Genomic DNA, 26705 nt, shown 5'->3' with positions numbered 1-26705 from the left:
CTCAAATGAGTCAAACAAACTACAGTGAAATATTTACTTAATTTCCTTTGAATGACCTGGTGCAGGAAAGAAAAGACCTCAGTTGATTAAAACAGATGGCAACATAGTAAATAAAAATTTCCTTCAAATCAATATGTCAAGACTCACATAATCATCCACCATGGACTAAACTTACAACACTTCCAAAGATAGATTCTCTCCACTGCCTGTGAATGTGACAATTTATGAAGTGTGATGTATGAGAACTTGTAAGGACTAAATACTTTGTCTTCAATCTTACCATCTCTGATGGTTAATCTTGTCAATGAGACAGGACTTGAAAATTACCTAGGAGAATGTTCTCAGAGACAGCTGACTGATACAAGAAACTCTACTCAGAATATGTAGAAATCATTTTCTTTATAGGTCCTGATCACATGTCAATGGTTCTCTGTCTTTAGAAGCAAGTCATAAACATGTTAATCACTGCATTTATGAATGCTTAAAGCTCACAACTTCCCCCAAGTACATAACTGAATCAATAGTGCTTGTTATCCAAAGAATGGAAATCTTATAAATTTGATTTCATAATCAAATAATTAACCCCACTGAGTGGTTGGGAGAGAGAGAGAGAGAGAGAGAGAGAGAGAGAGAGAGAGAGAGAGAGAGAGAGAGAGAGAGAGAGAGAATGATGTATCAGCATTCACCTCTGCTGCCTGACTACGGATGCTGTCTGACCCAATGCTCTCTGCTCCATATGCCACAGTTCAGGCACAGCTCTTTTCGACTCCTGCACTGTTACTCACCCTCAAACTGTGAGTCAAAAATAAATTCTCCATTCTTTAAGGTGTGTTTACAAGGTATTTAGTCATAGCAGCAAGAAAACCAATACACCAGTTCCTTTTGATCTAAGCATACAGGGACAGCCTCTATGAATAAAGAAGTCCTTTGCACAAATGGGTAATCTGAATATGACCTTTCATCTCTCACATTTGGAAAAAGCAAAAGAGAGGCAAGGAGATTGAGTATGGAGAGTTAAGAGTATAAAACATGTTGTCATCTTTAACTTCATTCCTCACCTTGTTCCTGGCCTTGCACTTGTGAACTATGAGACCAAATGTTTTTACATGCTAAATAAACAATGAATTTTTTTGTAAATTAATACAAGTGACTATGCTATAAAATTAACCAATAGACCCTATTCTTCTCAATATTTTCTCTGAACAGGAAAACAACTATGTAAAATTGGTTTTCAAATTCATAAGATTTCCTTTCTTTGGATAACAAGTGCGATTCGTTCAGTTATGTACTTGGAGGAAGTTGTGAGCTTTAAGCATTCATAAATGCAGTGATTAATGTATTTATGACTTGCTTCTAAAGACAGAGTACCATTGACAAGTGATCAGGACCTATAAAGAAAATGATTTCAAGGTTTAATCCTTGAAATTGTCCTTTTTGTTCTTGGCCATGATTATTGAATCATTAAAATGGAACTCGTACGTTCTGGATGCTTGACACATCAGAAAAGGCAGATGGGCTTCCAATTTTGACATGGTTTCTCTCACTTTCATGACCTTGTCTCTGAGCCATTGTTCCCCATCTGTTATTTAGCGTCTCCTGGGCTCATTTTGTTGCCTTTATTCTGACATAGGTCCTGCAAGGCTCTGATTGGTTTTGGAAACCTTTGAATTCTCCAACCTAGAACTCACCCACACACACATACCCTCCTCTAACACTTTGGAGGCAACATCCTCAGGGAATTTGTTAATCTATTTTACACATTTTCCCATGGATGCAGTATTTATCCTGACTGCATTCTACAGCTTTACCTCTGTGTGTTCTACCTCATACATGTGTGTAACAATTAACATTTGCAGAGAAGCCAGAGAGCATCAACCTTGAATACTGTGGAAAATTCTGTGATAAAATAATTTGTATAAGTACTTTGATAGTCAGAAAATTATGACCTTTATGATTTAGAACAGAGAGTATACCTGAGATTTTAGATATCTAAACAGTAAAAGATAATACAAACACATTGAAATGCTCTGTTGAATTTAGTTTCAAGAGAATCTGTTTATCTTTGATTGATAGTATGGAAAGAAAATGTCAATATTTCTTTGCATCCAGCATTAACATATTTTATAGGTCTTTAAATTACTGAATATTGACTTAGTAGCAGTTTATCTGATTCCTAATCCAAGTGATGAAGCTGAGCAAACTCTATTGTAGATCAATATACATAGAGAAGAATATGAATTCAGGAAGGTTTATAATTAAATGATATAAGATCACAATAGTTAAATAATGACATACATCCTAGAAAAGTCCACAAAGAGACCTCATGAAAGAAACAAGACATAAGTCCTGGCTACATCTCCAAGCTTATAAGAGAACTGAATGAGAAGTGGGCAGAATGAAAAGCAAATATAGGTAGATTTTTTTTATTCTACAAATGAGCACTTTAGGTTTTCTTCTGTAGTATATATTATTTATGCACAATAATGAATTGAATTTCTATGGTTACATTTTCTGATATGTATACAGTGTATTTTGATCATATCCATTCTCCTTTCTTGTTCCCTATTCTTGCAAATATTTCTTTCTACCCTACAAGTCTAATTTCATGCATGGCCTTCCTTCCTTCCTTCTCTCCTTCTCACCTTCCTTTCTTCCCTCCCTCCCTCTCTTCCTATGTCCATCCATCCTTCCTTCCTTTTTAATTTTTTTTTTCTTTTCGGAGCTGGGGACCGAACCCAGGGCCTTGCGGTTGCTAGGCAAGCGCTCTACCACTGAGCTAAATCCCCAACCCCTCCTTTTTAATTTTTAATGTGTGTGTCCCACTGAATTTAATTATAGCTGCCTATAACATCATCAATAAAATTTATTCACAAGAGCATGAATACCTTACTCATAGCTACAAGCTGGAAAAAAATGATTCTTACTTCCCCCAACAACCATTAACTGAATTTATATCTTCAGGAAAGAGTTGAGCCCCAGTATCTCATCTTCTCTCATGACTTGCCAATATGGCTTTTTATACCTTTCTGTCGTGTAGTACAGAGTAAATGTATTTAATATAAGAAAATGATCAATTGTGAAAATCATACAAAAATACAAAATAGTTTTAAAATAATGTATTTGTTTACCTTCATGGGAATTATGTCACTGAGGTTAAAATAAGACAATATCAACACTAAAAAAAACATTAAAATTACATATTACAAATGGTACCTCCGTCAGTACTCCTTTTAAGTTAGGTAGTCCCGTGATATATAAAAACAAAACCTGTTGGGGGTGAAGTACTAGGGCTGCTTTATTCTATAGGTATCATTTGGGAAATAAATTAAGCCAGTTGATAAAAAAGATAGACTATGTATTGATGTGGGATTCCACCAAAGGAAATATTTTAATTACTTTAAATTCTACTTAGATTCCTAATGTCAGTGTTTTCACTGAGATCTTTCCTATTGTTTGACCTTAAAAATAGAAGCAGTGCTTCATGAGCTTTGAAAAAGAGACAGAAATCTGTCCTACCCTTGTCTCTTTAGACTGGAAAGTCCTCTTCCTTTGACAAACTTCTGCAGTCTCTGACCTACTACCTTGTTCCACGCTGACTTTGTGCTCCTGGACTCGACATCTTTCACTCTTGGCTTCAAACTAACAGCCTGAACCTAGACTAACCCTCACTGTTCTGGGCTAGCTTTGACCTGTTTTCTCAGGAACTGCAGCTGCTCCAGGTTCTTGTGTTTCCTCTGGCCCTTAATAATTTAGCTCACAGAGGCTATCCTCTTGCATCGTTGGAAATTGAGACTTTGAATAAATTTCCCTCCATTTGATAACTATGTTCTTAACTCCTATAGAATGATTGTAGCAGTCCTAACTCTCCTTATTTGGTGACTTTTCATGTGCATTTGAGAAGAATATTCATTCTGTTGCAACTGATTGTACTCTAAATGTGGTTTTGGTTGATTTTTGGGTGATTTTGCTCAAGCCTTCCATATTCTTATTAATTTTCTCTTTTACTATGTACTAAATACGGAGTTTCAATATCAACCATAAGTGATTTTTCAATTTCTTTGTCATTGTGGTTTGAATGAGAATGGTCCCCATATGCTCATATTTGAATACATAGTCATCAGGGAGAGGCACTGCTTGAAAGGGACCAGGAGGTGTGGCCCTGTTAGAGGAAGTGTGTCACTGGGGGTGGGCTTTGCAGTCTCTCAAGTCAAAGCCAGGCTTAGTGGCTCTCTGTTCTTCCTGCTGCCTGCAGATGCTGATATAGAGCCCTCGGATCCTCCAGCACCATGTCTGTCTGTGTGCTGCATGCTTCCTGATAAAACCTCTAAAACTGTAGGCAGGCTTCGATTACTGGTTTACTTTGTAAGAGTTGCTGTGGTCATGGAGTCTTTTCAGAGCAATAGAACATTGACTAAATCAGTCAGTTAATTTATCTATCTATCTATCTATCTATCTATCTATCTATCTATCTAATCTATCATCTATTTTTTAGATTCTGAAGCTTTGTTGGTAGGATCATAGGCATTTATAAGAATTGTACCTTCTGATCTTTCCAACATGCCTCCTTTTTTTGACGATATCCCTAGTCCTAAATGTTAGTTCAACATTTTCACTGTTTCATTTTTAGCATCCTTTTGTTTTTATATGGAAAGGAGTTGGTTCACTATTTACTTGAATAATTGGATTGGCTCAGTGAGACAAATGAGACATTTTACTACAGTTTTACTATTGACCCATCTATTTCTCATTCCTGGTTCTTAATCTTTCTCTTTCTTCCTTTGGATTAATTAAAACTTTCCTAATAGTCCATCTGATCTCTTATCTTATTGGATTTTATCATTCATAACTTATTAAAAATATTAATTTTTGTTGCTGGTATGATAAACACCATCCATATGATGACTTAAAATATCACTTATGAGATTCTTTTCACATTTAAAACAAAGCTCATAAGAAAAAAATTTGAATAACTATTCTAAAAGCCTAAAATAGGCTTTCTATATTAACTAAACATTTTGATAACAAAAGATCATACGCTGCTACTTGATAAATAAAACTGATATTTAGAATCTGATATAAAAACACACTAGATTCTCAGCTGTACACTTTAAGAATTCCATTCATTGTTGGTTGTGATGGCGCTTGTCTTTGATCCTAGCACTCAGAAGCAGAGGCAGATGAATCTTTGAGTGTGGGGCCAGCCCAGTTCTATAGAGCAAGTTCTAGACAGCCAGGGCTACAGAGAATCACTGTCTCAAAAAAACTGAGAGAGAGAGAGAGAGAGAGAGAGAGAGAGAGAGAGAGAGAGAGAGAGAGAGAATAGAGAGATTAATTTAAATAGGCCCTAGATTAAAATACACTAGACAATGTAATGTACTATAGTTGGCATTAAAGGAGCTGTTTGAAGATAGGTCTAAATTTCATGGCTTAAAACTGGAGAGTTATTGGGGCACTAGCCATTGATAATGGCTTTTAATTTCTAATTAAAATCTTATTAAATTAACATATTTTATTTTATGAAATTTTTATAAGGAATGAGTTAATGTCATCATAGGAATAGAGATAAATACTGCATAATACTATAAATTTATAACAGTAATTGAAATTTAAGTCATTATCTTTTTTATACTGTTATAACTAGTGGACCACCCAGTCACTTAATTCTAAGCAAACATTGTGTTCCCAAGTGTACACAGGGTGGCTCTACACACTCATCAGGGGCAGGAGGGCAGAAAATATTAAAATTGTACTATTCGGGTTTGGAAGTTTTTATTGGAAATTAGGGTCATAGGTACTATGTGTTCAAGATTCATAAGTATAAAACAAAAGAAAAAATTACCCCATTTATTGTTGTTTTGGACATCTAAAGACTCGTGCCCACTATATTAAAATTGAGCTATGACATAGATGAACTTCTTGTGTTCCTTCTTCAATATCCATCCAGCATTATCAGGACAAAATCTTGTGGATGAACTTCCAGTTGCTCTCTGTGCTTGACTATGGGTAGTAATACACACTGAAGATGTATCAAGTCCATTTCAGAGTGCATGACACTGCAAATTAAAGTCTGAATGCTGCATCAACATTCATCCCAAGAATCACAGCTCTCCCTTCGGGCCAGGCTCTGACTAAGTCACAATAAAAACATCCTTGCCCTGGCACAGCACTTGGCTTGCTTGTGATGGCCCAGGGATGAGTCTCTCTCTCCACTCCTGTTATTCAAAGAATCCTGCTTCCTCCATTATGAACCAAAGTGACTCTTGCATCAGGACATAAAGGTGGAAAGGGGTGGTGGGGAGCACCTTCATAGAAGCAGAGGAAAGGGGATGGGATAGGGGGGTTCCGGAGAGGAAACCGGGGAAGGGAATAACATTTGAAATGTAAATAAAGAAAATATGTAAGAAAAGAAAAGAAGAAAAAGTTGGACTTATTTTTGTGACTGTTTTCTCACAGAGATGATTGATGTTGCTACCAGGCTCCATGAGAAGAGAAGGAAACTGGAGCGAAGTTTCCTATTTTATCTTTCCAATATGGAAGTCTGAATCCTAATTTCATTCCTTCCTGTGTGGTGAAGCTCTTTTAGCAATCATGGTGGACTTCCCTTCCCCCAATGTCATAATTCATCTCTCTACAACAATTTCTAGTTGTCACTGTTAGACATTGCTACTGATACTTGATTATTAAAATTTGCCTCTATCCTTGTATCTTACTCTCTACCTAAAACTTTCCACTTATACACACTTGATTTTAAATCAGACTGAAAGGTTTCAAAGACAAAACAAACAAAACATATTTTAAAAGGCAACTTCTAAACATCTGATTTAATTACAGCATCTAGCTATATAAATACAAAAAAGTATTTTGTCCATCTCAAGCAGTCAAAACTGTTTACACAGGAAGTTTTGCAGAAGTGAAATAACTACTTCCATTAATAATAATCTTTTCTGCCTATTTAGTCCAGACTAAGACAGTTTCCACAGGATCATCAGGCATTCTTCCTTTTATGGAATTCTACTGTGATATCTCAGAAGAATAGTTGGTGTAGATTAGTCAAACTCTGGTGCTGCCTCTCACTTTAATAAGGCTGAGTCTAGAAGATGATGCGAAACTACAGATGTCTGTGAAAGACAGTCTTCTTGTTACCTCTGTAACCTCAGTACTACTTCTTGGTACAGAGTCTTGGTACAGGTAGATACATGGATAAAGCCACAAAGAAAAAACAAAAACAAAAACAAACAAAAAACCTGCTCAGCCATTCTGAGGCACTTGGTGCTGGTTCACTTCTTAGAATATTTAGCTTCTCCCTAGTTTCCTCTTCTTTTTTCATCATTATCCTTTCTCAATCTCATTTTCTTGTTCTTCCAGATTCTAACTGAAACTGTGTCCATGCTATGACCTTAGTTTCTCACTTCATTTTAGTGATATATTCGGAGTTTTAGTTGCCTTTTTCTTTCTATGGATGTGTCAACAATCCACCCCATTTACTTTGCCCTGCATTTCAGATCCCTGTCTTGAAGTGAAGTAAATTTCGTTGCTTTATTGATACCTTAAATTTAAATGTCCCTTCAGATCTCCATTCCCTGTGTCCATCAGTATATACAATTATCTCATAAACATCTGTGTTTTCTTTGGTCTGTCTGTCTGTCTTCAACATTTTTATGTCCCTCAAGCCATACGGCCTTCAGGTTGGACTATGTTGAGGTGATTACGATTTTAGAAATAAATATCCTGTCTCAAATGATATCCTGTTTCTTTCCTCCTTCTCTTCCTCCTCCTCCTCTTCTTTTTTCATTCCAATACTAGTGGCCTGGTATCTTATGTGAGCCACTCAAACACTTTTCAAGTACCACTCTGAGGTGAGCAGTTTCCCACTCAATCCTGTTGGCACAGTTCAGCCTTCCTCCCTACCTCGGTCTCCAGAATGGATTTACTCTGAGAGAAAAAGATACACGATTCCAATGCTACATTCATGAACAAGTTCTCTGCTTTCCATCCGTTCACTAATAGATTTAGAGACCAAATAACACACAGTTCTCTTAATGAAATTGTTTACTTTGAGAACTCTCAGCTCCCCAAGACTCCAACCAACTAAAGGCTTGACTGATAACCAGAGCCGATAGGCTGAAGCTACGGGTGTGCAGTGCATCTTTAATACCAGTACCTGGACTGCTGAATAGCTGAGTCAGACCCAGATTCCTTCTCTTAAATCTCTAAACACCACCCTCTGTAAGGCTGCCCATCTGACTGAGGACATAGAGGATTTTGATCTCAATGAACTACTTAGTCAACAGGTAACATCCCTGAAAATACAATAGAATCTATTTTTTCAAATAAATGTAATTATGGTGAGAAATTACACATATTACAAAATAATAATTCTACTTAAATTACTTTTCCTTGGTGTGGAAGGCAATTGATTCTCTCTAGTTAGGACTATGTGGTATTCAAACCCATGGGGGGGGAAGGGAGAAAAGCTTTCCAAATTAATCACTTGTTTCTCACCTGGCAGCCTATAATTACTCTTATTAATTTTTGTTTATCACACTTATTAAGCCAATCAGTTGTTTTGTGTTTTCATAAGACTATGCATAAAACCTTAAATGCGAAGGATTATTTCTCATTTCTAATACATGTTCTTGACTTAATCCTCTAGTATATGACTAGGTCTTGAATATTTTTTTAAAAAAGATTTTTTTCATCAAAGATAATGAACACATATCACACATCAAATACTTCTAGAGTCAAACAAATAATTAATGGCACAGAGTTGTAGCTTAATATGCATAGTTCTTCTGACATTACAGGTGCATAGAAAATGCACTTTTAAATATTAAACTTGACATGTCTGGTTAAATGCTAAAGTGAATCCTTTTGCAATGGAAAAGCCAGCATCATGCTTCAGTTTTCCTATCTCTTTGAACAAGTCTAGGAGTTCATGTTGTCTGAATCCTCCTTTTTTATCTTACCCCAGAGACCATAAATTAAAGAGGTGACTTATCTTTGATATTTTGGTTCACGATTTCAGATGCTTAATATGGAAGTCCTGCTACATTGATGCCTTCCAGGGGTAAGGAGGTGAAATACTCATTGAAAAGTCTAAATACTTCCTGTATCCTCTTCCTGAGCCAATAGATGTGCTCATGGCAAATCCTTTAACAGTGACATCCCCATTCAAGGGGCAGAAAATTGCCACCCTTGCTGCCAACTAGCGACTCTCTCATGCACATGAATTTCTTTTTCAAGATTATCAACAGATCTATAAGAAAAGCAATGGAAAGAATTCCAACTTCCCTCAAATCACTCGTAGAGGGCCTCTCCCTTGCCAAAGCAGTAAGCTCACTGGGCACAGCTTAAGTTAGACGGACTCATTCCCTGAACCCTTGCTGTGCAGTGCACTACTAACCCAATAAAAACACATAACAGCCACCCAACCTAGAATCGCAACCCTGGGCAAAAGAGCTTTCACAAAGGGAAGATACAGGGACCTAGAAAATATTATATTTGAATTACAAAGACCTAAAGCACTATTTGCCAGATAGTAAAATGCAGTAACCAGCTCTTTTGCCCTAGAGCCACCTGCAGCAGTAGGATTTAGGCAAGGGTGACTTTGATTCCCGCGCATTTGGAAACATAAGGAGATACTCTGATTGGTACAGCACAAAGGAACTACTGCTAGCACCAGACGGATACAGTGCTAGGGATGCCAATAGGCCTCATCACATAATACCCCAGAGAACCGTCTCAATGAAGAACTGTATTGCACAAGACATCAGTAGTAACCAAGTAGAGACAACTTTCTCTAGTGCAAATCTTACAGGCAGTTGACTGTCAGAGTCTGCCAGCAGCCTGAATTAGTCTGCAATGTTTACCTCCCTCCCCACCCCACCTCAGCTCATTTCACATATGCCATATGCTTGGCATTGTGCTTTTTCATTGTGAAGGTAGTCTACGTGCATACAGGACAGAAAACTGACATACAAGGGATTGCTTTTGATTGATTAAATACCAATAGAATGCATAGTTTGGGGACACCTTGGTGTGTGTGTGTGTGTGTGTGTATGTGTGTGTGTGTGTGTGTGTTATTGTTGTTTTGTTGTTGCTGTTGCTACTGCTGCTGTTTTTTCCTCTTAATGGCTTCTTATTCTTCTGGCTGATTTCCAAGTGAATCTTTCAGGCTGAAATGAAATCATTGATCTCTATCTCTACTTCAGAAAGCTTCTATGTGGCACAAGTTTTGCTGGAGAATATTTATCTAACAATTTTAAAGATCATTAAATAATCTGAGAACCTATTGGATACATGACCCTGTAGTGTATGATCTTTGTATGTGCCTATGAATAGATAGGGATTGGAAAAAGGATTTTAAAAAAATGGTAAGGATGGGAAAGGAAGTTAATCTTATCAAGTGTTTCCAATGGCTCGCTTCCTCCTCTGAAGAACAGATCATTTGATAGTTAATTACTGAACATCTGCTACATATCATGCATTAGGACAAGCATTTGGAAATAAAACAGTGTAGAAGCCTTATCTGACTGTTTCCTTCTTGTGTTCTTATTGCAGTGAGGGGAGACAGGCAGGAAAATCACCATTGTCACAAAGTATGATAAATGCTAGGATGAAGTGCACAAGGCTCCTTCAGAAAGAATAGTAGTTTAGCCTCGAATAGGATGTGATCTGCTCAAGGAGATTACCAGCAAAGGCAGATGGTAAGAACAAACCCCCAAACACATGCAATCATCTAGACAACACTTCACCAATGTGAAATTGCACGTTTGCTTCACTTGGGAGCTTGCTGAAATTTGACTCAGTGGCCTTGGGTAAAGCATGAGACTTGGCACGTATAAAAACTCCTCTGTGCTGTGGATACCATTGTTGTGACTACCACTCTTGAAACAGCGAGCTATCAAGATACTTCTTAGCTCATCAGCTGCCTGTGGTATTGTCCTTTCTCCCTAAATCCTGTCGCTTGTACTTTCTCATTTTTGATGCCTATCTTTACTGGGACACATAAATGCAAACATACATGGACACACATCGGCTCTGATACTTGCATGTGCACATGGACAAACATGCACAGATTTTTATGTATGTGACCTGTATTATGTCTAGATGAGGCACTTTTAAGTTTGGATGGTATTATATTGTTCATAATTTGGGTTACTTTTAAAATACTGAATCAAAAATAAGAGCCGATCATCTTCTATTAATAAAACATTAATGATTCTAAAATAAATTTGGCAAACTTTATGAGTTCATTTCTTGATACTCAGAAAACAAGAAAACCCTCTGGCAGTGGTTCTGTGTCTCCTAATGGAGAAACTGAACTTAAATCCACAAATCTCAGAACAAGAGGTAGTTCGTAGCCCTCTCATCCCTGAGACCACCAAAATGCATCATCTTTCAAGCATTTTCATTTCTGGATTCATAATGATCATCCTTCCAGATGCTGTGAGTCATAAAGAAGGATGAATCAATGCTGACTAAATACTAGGCAAGGTGCAGGGGGAAGGTTTGTCCCTGAGAGAAATGTAACGACTAGAGAGAAAAATAGCCCATTGTATCAAGAATTGCCCTTGCCTGTTTTGGCATAGCTCAGAGGGAAATTCAAAAGGGACCTGACTGCAGCAGAATGATTTGGAAGAGAACCAGAAAAGTGAACCACCTGGTTCCTTGTGGAATTCTGCCCAACCTTAGCCTCCAAGGTCCCAGACGGCTTAAAAGGATAGAAGGATCTGGACTTGAAAGAGACACATGCTTTATTTATGATTAAAACCCACAGAAATCTGTTTTTAACAGCAAGGTGTTCTTTGCCCAGTCACTGCCCCATAATTGTGCTGTGAAATTAAAGGAAAGAGTATTTTTGTTGCTTTTGGTAGTGATCCAGTGCTCACGGAATGCATTTAATGTGAACCTTTCCCACAGTGCCAGCCACATTTGGTCTTTCTCCTTTCTTGAACACATTAAACTTATTCTTACTTCATCTTGTTCTTAGGACCCCCACTGCCTGTTAACCTACATATTCAAGTGTTGACTTCGACACCATCTCCTTAAATAGACTGCTGTATCTAACATGTGTAACTCATCCAAACCTTTGTTTTTTGCTCTAAAAACATAACTGAATTATGTTTTCTTCTTAGCATTTATAACTAACTCCAAGATTAATTTTAATTGTTTATTTTCTATCCCCCAATAGCTACTGAATTCCATAAGAATAAGACCAAATCTCTCTTATTATTGCATTTCCAACAAAGCAGAGTGGTTAGCATGTGAGAGACAACTAATAACTAATACATGAAATAATAACGTATCATTCCTTCTCTGTACATTTCACGGTCTTCATATATCAGTGGGATTGATTACACTAAACATTTATGATGATTATAAAATGGATTTACTGATAATTATAAAGAATGGGTCACTAAGAAATTAATTGAAAAGGATTAGCTTTTAGTACCACTCTGGGTTTCTGTGTCTACATTTAACATGAAGCCTTGAGTTCTTGGCACAAAGGTGTCTTTCAACAACATGAGCTAACTAGAAAACATGGGTAAGACTTGCACTGAAAGGCTGTAGACACCTGTAACTGCGGTAGGTGATTCGTTGCAAGCCCTTGTTATTTTTCATTCTGTGGACCATGGGTCGCTTTCTATGTGCCCTATGTCATAGTACCCTGAAGCCTCTTCAGACCCAAAATGTTCTTTATGCACATGGGGTCCAGACTCTCACAGTAAGTGTAGGCTCCTCTGATGTCCAACAGCCTCTCCTCTCCTCAAGCTTCTGAAAGGTCCTCAAGTCAGGGGCAGTTTGGTGCAGAACACCTCTTCCCCAGAAACATTGTGTTCTTATGACAGTGAGTACAAACTGCACTCACACAGCAGCCATTTTAGGAGAAGCAGAGGAGGCTGAGCCTTCCATGTGGTAAACATGCACAACAAGAGGAAGAGATGTAGGGAATCTTTCCAGTCAGCCCAGGCTTCCTTACTCCTCTTTAGGAGATAATTCTATAAGATGCTGAAGTGTTGTTTAGTTTTTTAATCTCATGTCTTTCACCATCTTCTTGTCCTTTTGCTCTCCTGTTGCAGGCAGCATAGAGTTTGGGGTAGCCTTAGCTGTCAGTAGCAAGAGAGAAGATCTGACTGCCTAGGCAAAGAATGAATGATCTGGAGAAAGGAGGGGAGAAGGTTGGCTAAAGCTAAGCCCATATCACTAAAGTCGCCTGTTCTGAAATGAAGCAAAGCAAAGCCCCTTACTGAGTTTTTTCCCATTAGACGAAAACAAACCTGGAAACAAATGAGCAGTCTGGTTATTAAATTCTTAGGTTTGAGAACCCGAAGGCCTCTGAAGTCCAACTATTTATTTTTGTCTTGTATGTCCAGCAACGCTTATTTTTCTTTTATGGATAATGAAAACGTAAAACACACATTACCCTTAATCGTGTTTGTGCTACAGAAAAAGAAAGTCTCCTTGAAATACAAGTCTTTGATTCCATCATGCTCACAAAACACCACTTCTTGCCAACAGCTGGGTTGGTTTTTTTTTGTTTGTTTGTTTTGTTTTGTTTTTTCTTATCAAAGACATGTTTGGGTCTGGGGACTTTTCCTTTGCTTTTCTTCCTGTCTACCATCCTCTTCTCCTGTCCTTGTGATTTGAAATGGAGCTGTGTAGAGAACAACATAACCCTCTCACTTTCCAGTTTTACAGCAGAAAGGATAAATATGCCTGTCAGACAGCTGCAGACATGCTGACCGCTTGCTAAATACCAGAACATGGGTACCACAGCTGGGTCTATCACAAGCCAAATCCACACAGCATTGCCAGAATGCTAAGGAATACTTTGTCCCATCAATTTCATATGACATGGGGACATCCCCACAATACTCACTCTCAAATATATACATTATAAATCATTGAGTAATTATTGTGCTGGAATTGATCATGTACAGTATTAAACATGGATGTAAATGACAGAAACACATCAAATACATTAGATAATGTCTTCAATGTTTTCCCATAGGGCTGCATTGTCTTCAAACAATCTAAACAATTACATTGCAACACACACAGTAGTAAATACTTAAACAAATTCCTTAATAGACTGCATTTCTGAATTTCCCTCCCTTTACATTATATTGAGATGAATCCCTTTCTGTTTCTTAGCTTCATATCTGGAATTCCACGGTTTCATTTGTTATCAGGTGACAAACTCTTCTGCTGTATCTACTCCTTGATTCCTCATAGAGTTATGAGGCTTCCTTAGGTAAAAGATGGTTACAGATTTTTTAATTGGAAAATAACAGTGACAAAGAGCTCCTGTGGCATTTGCTCTGAAGAATGTTCTTCCTATATAGTCCACATGCCTTTTTTCAGTGAATTGTCCCCTAAAACAGAGGTATTTTTTACTTCAGTCTCACATTCATATTAAAAGATTTATTTATCTTTATTACTTGTCCTTAGCCACTATGTCTAGTCACTCAAGGACATATCTCAGAGTCCCCCAACACCAAAGAGACTGATAGTATCTGTGCCTGCCAACAGACTTTCGAGAGCTCTGATAGACATGGACACATCTCATCAGATACTCCTCTTAGAGAAGTTCTTTCTTTCTCTCTCTCTTTCTTTCTTTCTTTCTTTCTTTCTTTCTTTCTTTCTTTCTTTCTCTCTCTCTCTCTCTCTCTCTCTCTCTCTCTCTCTCCCCCTTCCTTCCTTCCTTCCTTCCTTCCTTCCTTTCTTTCAACATTCATTTAGTTACTTTTATGCCCAGGTGAAGTCAATTTGCTAGAGTCTGTTTTCTTCTTGTCCCACGTGGGTTCTGGGGCTGAAACTCGGATTTTCAGGCATGGCAACAGGCACCATTACCCACTGACCCATCTCTCTGGTCTGCCCACTCTGTCTCACTCTTCCCCTTCCTTTTCTGGTAGGAGACAATCACTATACTTTGTTATTCATTGCTAACAGCCAAAGTCTTAGAGCTGTTCTTGTTCCCAAATTTTCCCATTTCCTTAATTAATCCAGCCGATGATCATAATGACTATGTTTGAAGAGGCTTTGAAACTCCTAGTGTAATTTTCAATTCTGAATATGCTGAAGAGTATCGAATATTTGCACTTTAAAACAGGAAAAATCATGTTTATTTTCTCAAAGCTCTTGCTTCAAGGGAAACGTGTGAAAACACTTTAAAGTATTTATTTTAAAAAGTACACAGCTGGGCTACTCAAGAAATAAAGAAAAGTCTCCTGTCTGACTTGGTGAAACCAAATGCAGAATTTACTAAGGTAAGCTGTTCTTGAAGTTGAATGTCCAGAGGACAAGTATTGATTTAAGAAAAATTGGGCTCTGTGTTTTTATAGACTCAGAGGAACAAGGTCTTGGAGGAGTGCAGTATTCACATGGAGTCAGGACCCTCTGAGGTGCGGACAGTAGCCTCATGCTTCATTACAGCTCAGTGACAGTGTGGATTGTCCATTACAAAGGGAGGTTTAAAAGCTGTTTGTCTATTTTGGTCATGGCTTTGCATTCACATGAGCCAGGAAGAGAGCAGAAAAAAAGTAAATTCTCTGACTCAGGGAGGATACAATGTGGTATAAATTTGCATTGCTTTCGGTATAGTTTATTTTTTAATCTGAATGGTGATGATAAGTATAATTATTATATTATTCTTACATTACTGTAAATGTTTCTGGTATCTTTTTCAAATTAAAACAAGAAAATTGGAAAGAGCTGACACTTGTGACTAAAATGAAAGTCACCAAACCAGTGCACTTTTCTATGACTTTTCCAAAAGGATATTTCCAGGTTGGAAATTTAACTCAGTGGTAGAACGCTTGCCTTGTGAGGCACAAGGCCCTGGGTTCAGTCCTTAGCTTCCCTCCGACCCCAAAAAAAGTCAGAAAGGATATTTCAATTCAAGAACTATAAGAAGTTTTATAGTTCCTGAAAGATGTATTTAGTTGTGTACATGCAAGTCTATGAGTACTTTATTATTTCCAGAAGACCTTTTCTGAGATTGACCAATACCATGATAACTCTTTAGAACACTACCATAGGCTGTGTGCTTTGGTGCAGCTTTTAATATAATATCCACTACAGGTTTGGGTTAGAAAATTCACAAATGGTTCTTTGCTGTTGGTGGTACTTATTAGCTTATTGATAAGTTTCATTGACTATTCCATTCACACTGATCTTTATCAATTCTGAATTCCTACAGCATTCATCAAACATATTAGTCACTTAGATATTCAGTTCCATTTTCCAACTCATGGTCATATAAATTACTTATTCAATGATTTTGAACATTCCCAAAGACTAAATTCATCTTCAGTCATTGCCAGGCAAATTTATAACCAGGAGGGATGTTATCTGCTAGAAATCTCACTTCTCAAGTTTTAGCCAGGCTTAAGATGTGACTACTCAAAGTGTCAGCAAAAAGCAGACTGTCCAACCCAGTTCAGAAAATGAAACAAGGAAGGATATTTATAACATAACATGTGTGCAAAGTATAGGAAACCAGATTGTGGGGTACCACTAAGCTATGTACAATTAAAATGGTAACCACTTTCCCAGTCGCAAGGCATAAAAACATGTAAGGAATACCTCCAGAAATTGAAAGGAATAAATTACGGTGTAGGGGTTATGAGGCTCGGTAAACACCCTCAGTTATGAAACTGAAATGTTGGAGGGGGGCCAGTCAGAAAGAATGAATGCACCAACCTGTCTTTAATACATTCATTTGAGGACCTTCCACTGTTGAAAACCCATTGACAGATCTGAGAACAATAAAAACTTTTAACAATTCAACAAGATTCTAATGAGAATGAAGGAGAAGTAAAAAAAAAAAAAAGACAGGAGTAGAGAGGCAACTAGAACAAAGAGCTTGGCTGGAATCAAAATTTCATAACTCAACAACCACTTTAAAACCAAACATAATCCATCTACTGCATATATATATATATATATATATATATATGAATTAAGCTTGACTGAATGAAAACTCAATAAGAATAAAAGATAAAAGTTTGGGCTTCTACTCAGTGATAGTGGATCTCAGACCACCTTCTACATGCAGAATTGGAATCAGATCCAAAAGCTGTACTCAGGAGCAGATGGAGGCCACTGCCGTTCCTGAGGACAAGTGAGTAAAATGTTCCAAACACCCAGATCTACTCTGCATCCTCTTGCGAAACAGTGACACAACTCAGCATATGGCATGATGGACACTGAAGTGTAGGACCATAGCCAAAGACAGATTTGGTCTGGTTTAAAAGAAAGGGCTTAGTTTTAAGAATTTGGGAGGTAGCTCTGTGAAGCATCTTTCCATGGGAAGTGATACAATGGGTTGAAAGAGCTACAGAGCTCTGGCTGCCTTTTACCAGTGAATAAAATGGTCTAGTCAGGTGTGCAATGAAGTTCTAAAAGGCAGATGTTGATCCACAATACTTTCTGAGCTTGAAGTAAATAACCTAATTTTCCACTCTCATGAGTCCCAAGATAAAGGGTGAAAAGTTTACCTGTTTGGGGGATGAAAATCTCATATAACAAGAGAGGAAATACCAAATAATCTAGGATGAAAAAAGACACCTTTCAGGACCAGCCATAGACCACAAGAAGAACAATGGTAGGAAAGTTCTACCATAACGGTTATTCTTCTTTCTCTCCTGGAATCTGTGTCTAATTCTACTGTAACTATTGTTCTTCTGATGAACATATCTCATTGGATGGCATAATCACCATCAGATAGACTCCATCCAACAACTAATGTAAATGGACACAGAGACCCACAGCCAAACATTAGGCAGAACTCAGTGCATCCTCTGGAAGAAGAGGAGGAAGGATAATAAGAGCCTGGAAGGACAAAGACAACACAAGAAAACTTATAAGCATACACTCCAGAAATTCTCAATAAAATATTTGTAAACTGAAAAAAAAAGAAAAGAAAACTACAGAATGAACTAACCTGGACTCATAGAGGCTCACTGAGACTGAACTGACAAGCCGGAAGCCTGCGAGGGTCTAACATAGGTGTTCTTCATGGCCTACAGTTCTGTAACTTGGTGTTTCTATGGGACTCAAAGAGAGTGATTTTGCCTGATTTGGGGACCTTTGTTACCGTACTGGGTTGCCTTGTCCAACCTTAATATGAGAGAAGGTGCCTAGTCTTTTTGCAATTTGATATGCAATGTTTGTTTGATATCCCTGGGAGGTCTGCCCTTTGCTGAAGGGGACCAAAAGAGGAATGAATACAGGAAGAAGGGAGTTGGGAGATGGAGAAGAGGAAGGGGAAACTGTGGTCAGGATGTAATATATGAGAGATCAAACTAATAAAACCTGTATAACTTCTGTATGTGACACTACTATTTTATCCATTCTGGACTACAAGCTCCAGGAGGGAAAATCCATTTTTTGCCAGGAACATGATTCTTTTGGAATCCACTGTTGAAGCTAGCACTACAACGTTATTTTCTTTCTTTTTTTTTCACTGTAGTTTAAAGATCTCTGACTTCAAAGGAGTCCTTGCACAGTTTCTGAATCAACTGTCTATTTCTTACCTCAGGAACTAGAGGCTGGATACAGATGATAATATCTGGCTTATATCAAGAGAGGACAAATGGGGTTCTATTTGATCAGACTATGGAAAAGAATTCCCTAGACTTCTATTCCACTCAGCTAAATAGGAATCAATGACTACAGAATAATTCGTGGTTGGGTAACCATTCCTCTAAGAAATGATGGGACAATTTCCAAAGGAGGAAGATAAACTCCTGGAATAGAACAACATCTTCATATTGACTCCTCTTTGATTAGTGGATAATTGGTGCAAATAAGTCTGTCCACCTTTTCACTGACAATCAGGAGAGTATTGCTGTCACAAAGCTGACAAGCTATGGCGCAGACCTGTAGTGCACAGACCTGTGAGGATGGGGCATTCCCAAAGAAACTGAGATAAAAGATGCATCAATGGCTTTTCTAATGCAGTGATAAATGCAGGACTAAATCATCTTATAGAAGAAATTTGATTTGGCCTGACAGGTCCAGATGGTTGTATCTATGATGGCAGAGGAGAGGAACAAAAACTGGGGCCAAGCCAAAATCTTATTTCTTAAACCACAAGCAATAAGCAGAGAGAGTGAATTGGAAATACTATCAGTCTTTAAACTCTCAAAGTCCTTCCCAAGTAATAGGCTCTTCCAAGAAGACCACACCTCCCAAACTTTTCTTTCTTTTTTTTCTTTTATTGGATATTTTTATATACATTTCAAATATTATCCCTTTTCCCTGTTTTTCCTCCAGAAACCCACTATCTCCCCCTGCTTCTATGAGGTTGCTCCACCACTGACCCACCCACTCCTTCCCACCTCCCCCACCCTGGCATTCCCTTATACTGGGGCATCAAGCTTTCAGAGGACCAAGGGCCTATCCTCCCATTGATTGCCCATAAACATACAAGAAACCTACAGAACTCCAAATAGATTGGACCAGAAAAGAAAGTTCCCTCGTCACATAATAGTCAAAACATCAAACACACTAAACAAAGAAAGAATATTAACAGCATAAGGGAAAATAGTCAAGTAACATATAAAGGCAGACCTATCAGAACTACACCAGATTTCTCAACAGAGACTATGAAAGCTAGAAGATCCTAGGAAGATGTCATACAGACCCTAAGAGAACACAAATGCTAGACCAGGCTACTGTATCCAACAAAACTCTCAATTAATATAGATGGAGAAACCAAGCTATTCCATGACAAAACCAAATTTACACAATATCTTTACACAATTCTAGCCTTACAAAGGATAATAGATGGGAAACTCCAACACAAGGATGGAAACTGCAACCTAGAAAAAGCAAGAAAGTAATCTTCTTTCAACTAACCAAAAGAAGATAGCCACATAAACATAATTCCACTTCTAACAACAAAATATCTCTCAACATTAATGGACTCAATTTACCAATAAAAAGACATAGACTAAGAGACTGGATAGGTAAACAGGACCCAGTATTTTGCTGCACACAGGAACCACACCTCTGTGACAAAGACAGACTCTTCCTCAGAGTAAAAGGCTGGGGAAAAATTTTTCCTAGCAAATGGTCCCAATAAACAAACTGGAGTAGCCATGCTAATATCAAATAAAATCAACTCTCAACCAAACGTTATCAAAAAAGATAAGGAAGGACACTTCATACTCGTCAAAGGAAAAATCCACCAAGATGAACTCTCCATTCTGAATTTCTGTGCTCCAAATGCATGGGTACCCACACTCGTAAAAGAAACCTTACTAAAGCTCAATGCACACATTGTACCTCACACAATAATAGTAGGAGACGACAATACCCCACACTCATCAATAGACAGATTTTGAAAGCAGAAAGTAAACAGAGATACAGAGGAATTAATGGAAGTTATGAACCAAATGGATTTAACAGATATGTATAGAACATTTCATCCTAAAACAAAAGAATATACCTTCTTCTCAGCACCTTTTGGTACCTTCTCCAAAAACTGACCATATAATTGATCACAAAACAGGCCTAACAGTTACAAGAAGTTTGAAATAATCTCATGGATTCTATCAGATCACCACTGACTAAGGCTTGTCTTCAATAGCAACAAAAACAGAAAGCCCAGATATACATGAAAGTTGAACAATGATAACTTGATCAAGGAAGAAAGAAAGAAAGAAATTAAAGGCTTTTTAGAATTAATGAAAATGAAGGCACAACATACCCAAACTTAGGAAACACAACGAAAGCAGTGCTAAGAGGAAAACTTATAGCTCTGAGTGCCTCCAAAAAGAACCAGGAGACAGCATACACTAGGAGCTCCTGACAGCACACCTGAAAGCTGTAAAACAGAATGAAACAAATTCACAGAAAAGGAGTAAAAGGCAGGAAATAATCAAATTCAGAGCTGAAATCAACCAAGTAGAAAGAAGAAGAGCTATATAAAGAACCAACAAAACCAAGAGCTTGTTCTTTGAGAAAATCAACAAGATAGATAAACCCTTAGCCAGACTAACCCGAGTGCACAGAAAGAGTTTCCAAATTAACAAAATCAGAAATGAAAAGGGAGACATAACAACAGAATCTGAGGAAATTAAAAAGATCATCAGACCCTACTACAAAAGCCTATACTCAACCAAACTGGAAAATCTGGATGCAATGGACAATTTTCTAGACTAATACCAGGTACCAAAGTTAAGTCAGGATCAGAGAAACCATCTAAATTGTCCATAACCCCTAAAGAAATAGAAGCAGTTATTAAAAGTCTCCCAATCAAAAAAAGTTGAGGACCAGATGGGTTTAGTGTAGAATTCTATCAGACTTTCCAAGAAGACCTACTAGGAATACTGTCCAAAGTATTTCAGAAAATAGAAAGATACAACGGACCACTGCCCAATTTCCTCTAAGAAGCCACTATTATGCTTATACCTAAACCACACAAAGGCCTCCCCACCCCCAGTTTTCAAACAGCGCTACAACCTGGGGAATCACGTATTCAAACATCAAGCTTACAGAGACAGTCTCACTCCAACCTTCACATCTGAATAAGGCAAGCATCAAAATGCCAAAGAAGACTGTCAACAGTGGAGCCCAGTGTTGTATATGTTTAGGATTGGCTTAATATATTGAGCATGATTTCTAAGAGTTCTGACATTAAGAAAAGAATCTTTGGAAATTATTTTACTCACTACCCACAGAATAGAATTATCAATGTATTTGTTCTGATAATTCACATGGCATATTAAAGAAATCAAAATAACCTCACAAAAATATAACTTTACTAGTAGAGAAGAAATTGTTCAAGGTGATGAATATTTATTCCTTTCAGACAACACTATCAAAATTAACAATGTTATTTTCTAAAATTAAATACAAACTGCATAACATATGATCCTGGGATATCTTAATTTTATTCGATATTTGAAAGAAAGAAATCTTTTTATTTTAATTTAAAACGCATATGCAAGCACAGCTACATTAAGGAAAATGGGTCAAATTTTGCTTTTATTTTGCTTCTAATATGACATGTAAGATTTTTGAAGATACTTCTCCCCTTGACAAAATACCATGGTTATCACACATATCTGCTTGGCTCTGATCTTCATATATAGCCAACAGAATTACTAGGGTTGAGAACGCTAAGTCATTGTGGTGAAATCAGCCTTGTATAATAGCAGAAAGAAAATCAGTAGAATGAATCTGTAAAGTCTCTTAAAAATGTAGAAATCAGAAAAAAAATCAAATGGAAACATGTAAGGCTCACATTAATTGGAGGGGGCAGACATTGCTCAATATCGAATGAGATTTCAGCAGCATAATAGGTACTGGGTTAAGTACAAAGCTGAGTAGCATCGGATCTCACTGCAAGTTCTCTGATCATTAATTCAGCTGGATTCAGTGTTGCTGGAGAAAGAGACTGGCTTCTGATTCATCTCTTCGTACTGCCACACTGCCTACCACACTACATCCTGACTCATAATTGAGTCTGCTCATGAATTGTCCTAATCGTCTGCTGTCCTACTGGAGACACTGAATTGTTTATCATGTTTTGGAAGCATACAACCTATTCCTTATGATTTCCAAACATATTGTGACCAGTTAGACACAAAGGGTGGCATTGTCACCAAAGTCATCTTGTAGCAGGCCAAAAAAAAAAAAATCATGGCTATGAAACAGTCACTAAAGAGTTAGCGATGGGGGAAACGGCTATTGATTGGAGTTTGTTTTGTTAATTACCTCTGGGTAGATGAAATTTGGGATGCTTTGTAGAGTCAGGAGGTAGAAAGAAGTAACCATTTTGAAGAAAAATACCTTTCAAATGATGGGGTTCCCTGAGATGAAATAGGAAAGTGTAGCTATCCATTAAGTGCTCCATGCTTTCCTGTGCTGTTCATTGTCTCATACCTACAAATACCCTACCTCATACAAAAATCCACATGGTATCAAAAGGCCTTAAACATAGTATCCAATGGGGCCAGATATAGTAATACACATCTTGGATCCCAGTACTCGGGAGTCAAAGGCAGGGGTGTCTCTTCCAGTTCTGGGTCAACCTATCTACACAGGAAATTACGGGCCAGGTAAGTCTACATAGTGAGACCTTACCTCGGAAGAAAATGCTATTCAGTACATTGTGGTTTAAGATTATAAGTACTTAAAATACTAGAATCACAAACTGAGTAGGTGATTCGAGGAGTTCCACAGAACACAGAACATTCTTTCCAGTGAAATCCAGCCATGCTCTCAGGCAACATTTCCAGAATGTCAGAAGAGTTGGGGATTTGGGAAAACAGAAGATAGAATTTCTGATCCATGTTCAGTATAAATTTATTTGTAAAGTTTTAAATTGGTTGTGTGTGTGTGTGTGTGTGTGTGTGTATGTGTGTGTGTGTGTGTGAAAGAGAGTGTGTGTGCATGTGCTTACCTGTGCACTCACAAATGAAAGCTAGAGGTTTTCTTCTTCATATGCTATCCACCTTACATGCTGAGACAGTTGCTCAGTATACCGGAAACTCACCGTTTTACCATTTCAGAGAGATTGCCCAGTCAGTCCTATTGTGTGCCTGTGCACTGCACTCCTCTACCAACCACTGCTGCAATTGCAACTTCCACGTCCAGCATCAACGTCAATACTAGAGAACTGAAATTGGGTCTTCAGGTTTGGACTGCAAACACATTACTCACTTATCTTCCATATTCCCAGCTCCATCATGAAGTAATGCTTTAAGAAATACTGAAACTATCACATACAGCAATTAAAATTCTCTTATTTCCTAGAATAATCTTTCTGTCCATCAACAGTCTGCATGAACAACTGTAAGGGGAAAATAATCACTGCATTAGCAACTAATTGCCTCCTCCCATTATGCTTAAGATGGGCAACAAGGTTAATTACTTAATCTCCGCCCCTTAGTTTCTTTAGGCATGAGCTGTGGAAAGCCTGCTCAGTAAAGAGAAGCAGATGAGGTATTACATGGAAGTTACAGGGCACAGTGCTTAAAAGAGCCACTTGGCCATTATAAAATCCTACTGTGGTCTACATGATAATTCAAATGATCCCTTAGCAAATATCCAGTGTTCCTCGGCCCTCAGAAGCGGCCACCATCAGATGCCACATGAAACAAGAGTGTAACAATCACCGTTTCCTGCAGGAAGCTGTAGGGGAAAAAGGAGATTCCACAGAACTAAACTCCTTTCCGGGCTCATTTCTTTGAAGTAAGTAGACAGGCTCTATCTCTATGCTAGACTTCACCTGACATACTCTGATGAGCAATCTAATCTCTGCTTCCCTGCAACAGGCAACACCTCACGTTCTTAGAAGACATTGTCATTTGAACAGCAAATTAATAGCAGAAAATAAGCAGAGACATGGGACCCAAAAACAAAATGACAAGATTTCTGCATTGTTAGTTCTTCTCCACTCCTCCTTTGCTTCCAACGGTTTCTACACTGTCTTTACAAGTACTTCTTTCGGGAGTCTATTTCTGCAACCAGATATGGCCAGAACACTCCACTGTATGGAGCTAACGGCAACAGAATCCTACAGTTCATGAGACCGACAGACTGGGACTCTTCTCCACTGTGATCTCTCTGCTCTTTCCATCAAATCTAGCCCACGAGTAGACCTTTGGTACATGTCTGCTCTCCCACTGTGAACAGAAGACATTGCCAGCAAACAGTATCTGAACTCTGAATGTTTTTTATCTCTGAATTTCTATCACGTTCTTTCTGATCACACATAAATGGAAAAATATGTTTAATAGGAGGGTTCCAGATGCTAAGCAGAATGTGTCAAATTCTTTCCCTCTTAGAACATTGTTTGTTTATTTTTTTATACAATTTATTTTCAATCCCATCTTGCTCAATTCTCAATTGCTTTAAAAATTGCATTCTGGACCATATCTGACTAATTAGAAAGTAAAGAATTTGAGGACTCATAGGGCCTATGAGTTAAATTTCTTACAATAGACTGAATAGCCTATAGAATACTATAGTATTGAGTAGATACTTAAACATACGAGTTGGTAGATATCAGATGAGGAGAGTTTAAGTACGTTCACAAGCCACTTCCAGCTGACTGCAAATAAAATATTCAAGCTCAAAGTAATTAGGTGGCATAGAAGTGGCTTATCTTTTTTAGAAGAAGAACCATTAAGATCACATGCTTCAAATTGTCACTAATAAAACAATTTCAACATATCATCATATTGTTCCTTCAAGTGTTTACTATCATTTCCAATATCTATTACAAAGTGATAAATAATCTAGATTCTCTCAGACATAGATATTTTTCTAATGCATCACAGGGTTTCTACTTCAGTCCTGATTTTAGTGTTACTTCTGCATGTGTTCACCTGTAGTTTTTGATCTGTTAGACCCAACAGAAAAATTCGCATCGCTGTTCAGCAGGGTTTAGGAGTTTAGTTCAATCAGCCATTTCCTCCGCCCCATCCACTCATGCTGATACACTTTCCCTTTCTCTCAGACCTGGAAACGCCTCTAAAGTAAGACTCTCCATGAGGAACATGGTGGTGGGTGAAGAGGGTAGACTTGGTAGTGGTAGGCTCGAGTCGAATCCTCTAATTTCATTACGTTCTACACTTCTGCATACGATGGCTTCCTTGTTCTCTTCCTCCCCTTTGTTAAAATTTCCTTGGTTAATCCTGGAGTTTCATCCTTCCATAGGATATATCTTGGAATACATTTTTCAGATATACTGAAAGGTTTTTTTGAGGTTTTTGCCTGGAAGTTATTAATTGATATGATAATTTGGGAAAAATTAGGCAATGACTCTTCTGATTTCTAATGCCTGACTTCTCTGCATTTATTCAGGCCTTTTTTAATGTTCTTCTGTAAAGTTTGTACTTAAATTCTTATATTTGTCTTCAAAATTCTCAGATATTTTCCAGTTTTGTTTGCTATTAATAAAATGGAACTTTTATTCCTCCCTCTCTGATACGTGTTCTCTCTCTTTTTTCTTCTTACTATGCTATTTGGCCCTGAAACACCTGCTGATAACAGTCTTTGTCTTACTTCTAAGCTGAGAAGGAAGCCTTTTTGGTTGCTAAAAGGATTAGTCATGCAGTACATATGTCTTATCTGATCAAGGAATCTACCTGATTTTCCTTGTTGGCAGAAAAACAAATGTTGATTTTCTTTGGCTGTGAATGAGTTGAATCTTACTGGTTACCTTTCTGTAGTTGGGATGGGATCAAATCATCTTTTACTGCTGCACATCTTAGTGTGGTGAATGACATTGACACACTTTCTAATTTCACAGCATTCTCACATTCTTGTCATGAGCTCTGTCTGCTTCTGAGTTATTATCTTATTTTCCTCCTTCTCTCAAAACATTCATATGAAGTATGGGTTATGTGTCCCTTGATGTCTTGGTGAATTATGATTACAAGTGGTCTGGTTTAAATGCATTTTTCAGTTAGTTAACTTTTAAATATGTTTGTCCTTAATCAATAAAGATTCTGAGATTTTTTTCTATTTCTATTTCTACTTTTCAAATGTATTGATATAAAATAGTTCTTGGAATTCTCCTAAAAGTCTATTGCATCAGTAGTTATGATTCTTTATTCTGGGAATTATATCTGTATTTCCTATTCCCATTATGTAAAAAGTAGTTTTTTAAATAATAAATAGATATTCAGTATTTGGCTTTCTGTATTCTGCTGATCACCAGTTTTTCTTCCTTCCTT

At 37.6% G+C, this 26705-nt stretch overlaps 1 protein-coding gene across 1 annotated transcript in view; it reads right to left on the bottom strand.

Moving 5' to 3' along the window:
- Positions 1-26705, bottom strand: part of Plcxd3 (phosphatidylinositol-specific phospholipase C, X domain containing 3) — a 164421-nt gene that overhangs the window by 59425 nt on the left and 78291 nt on the right.

The sequence above is a fragment of the Rattus norvegicus genome, chromosome 2, assembly GCF_021556685.1.
Source record: "Rattus norvegicus strain SHRSP/BbbUtx chromosome 2, alternate assembly SHRSP_T2T, whole genome shotgun sequence".
Classification (NCBI taxonomy): Eukaryota; Metazoa; Chordata; class Mammalia; order Rodentia; family Muridae; genus Rattus; species Rattus norvegicus.
The sequence above is the reverse complement of the archived record's forward strand: the minus strand, read 5'-3'. Positions and strand labels throughout refer to the sequence as shown.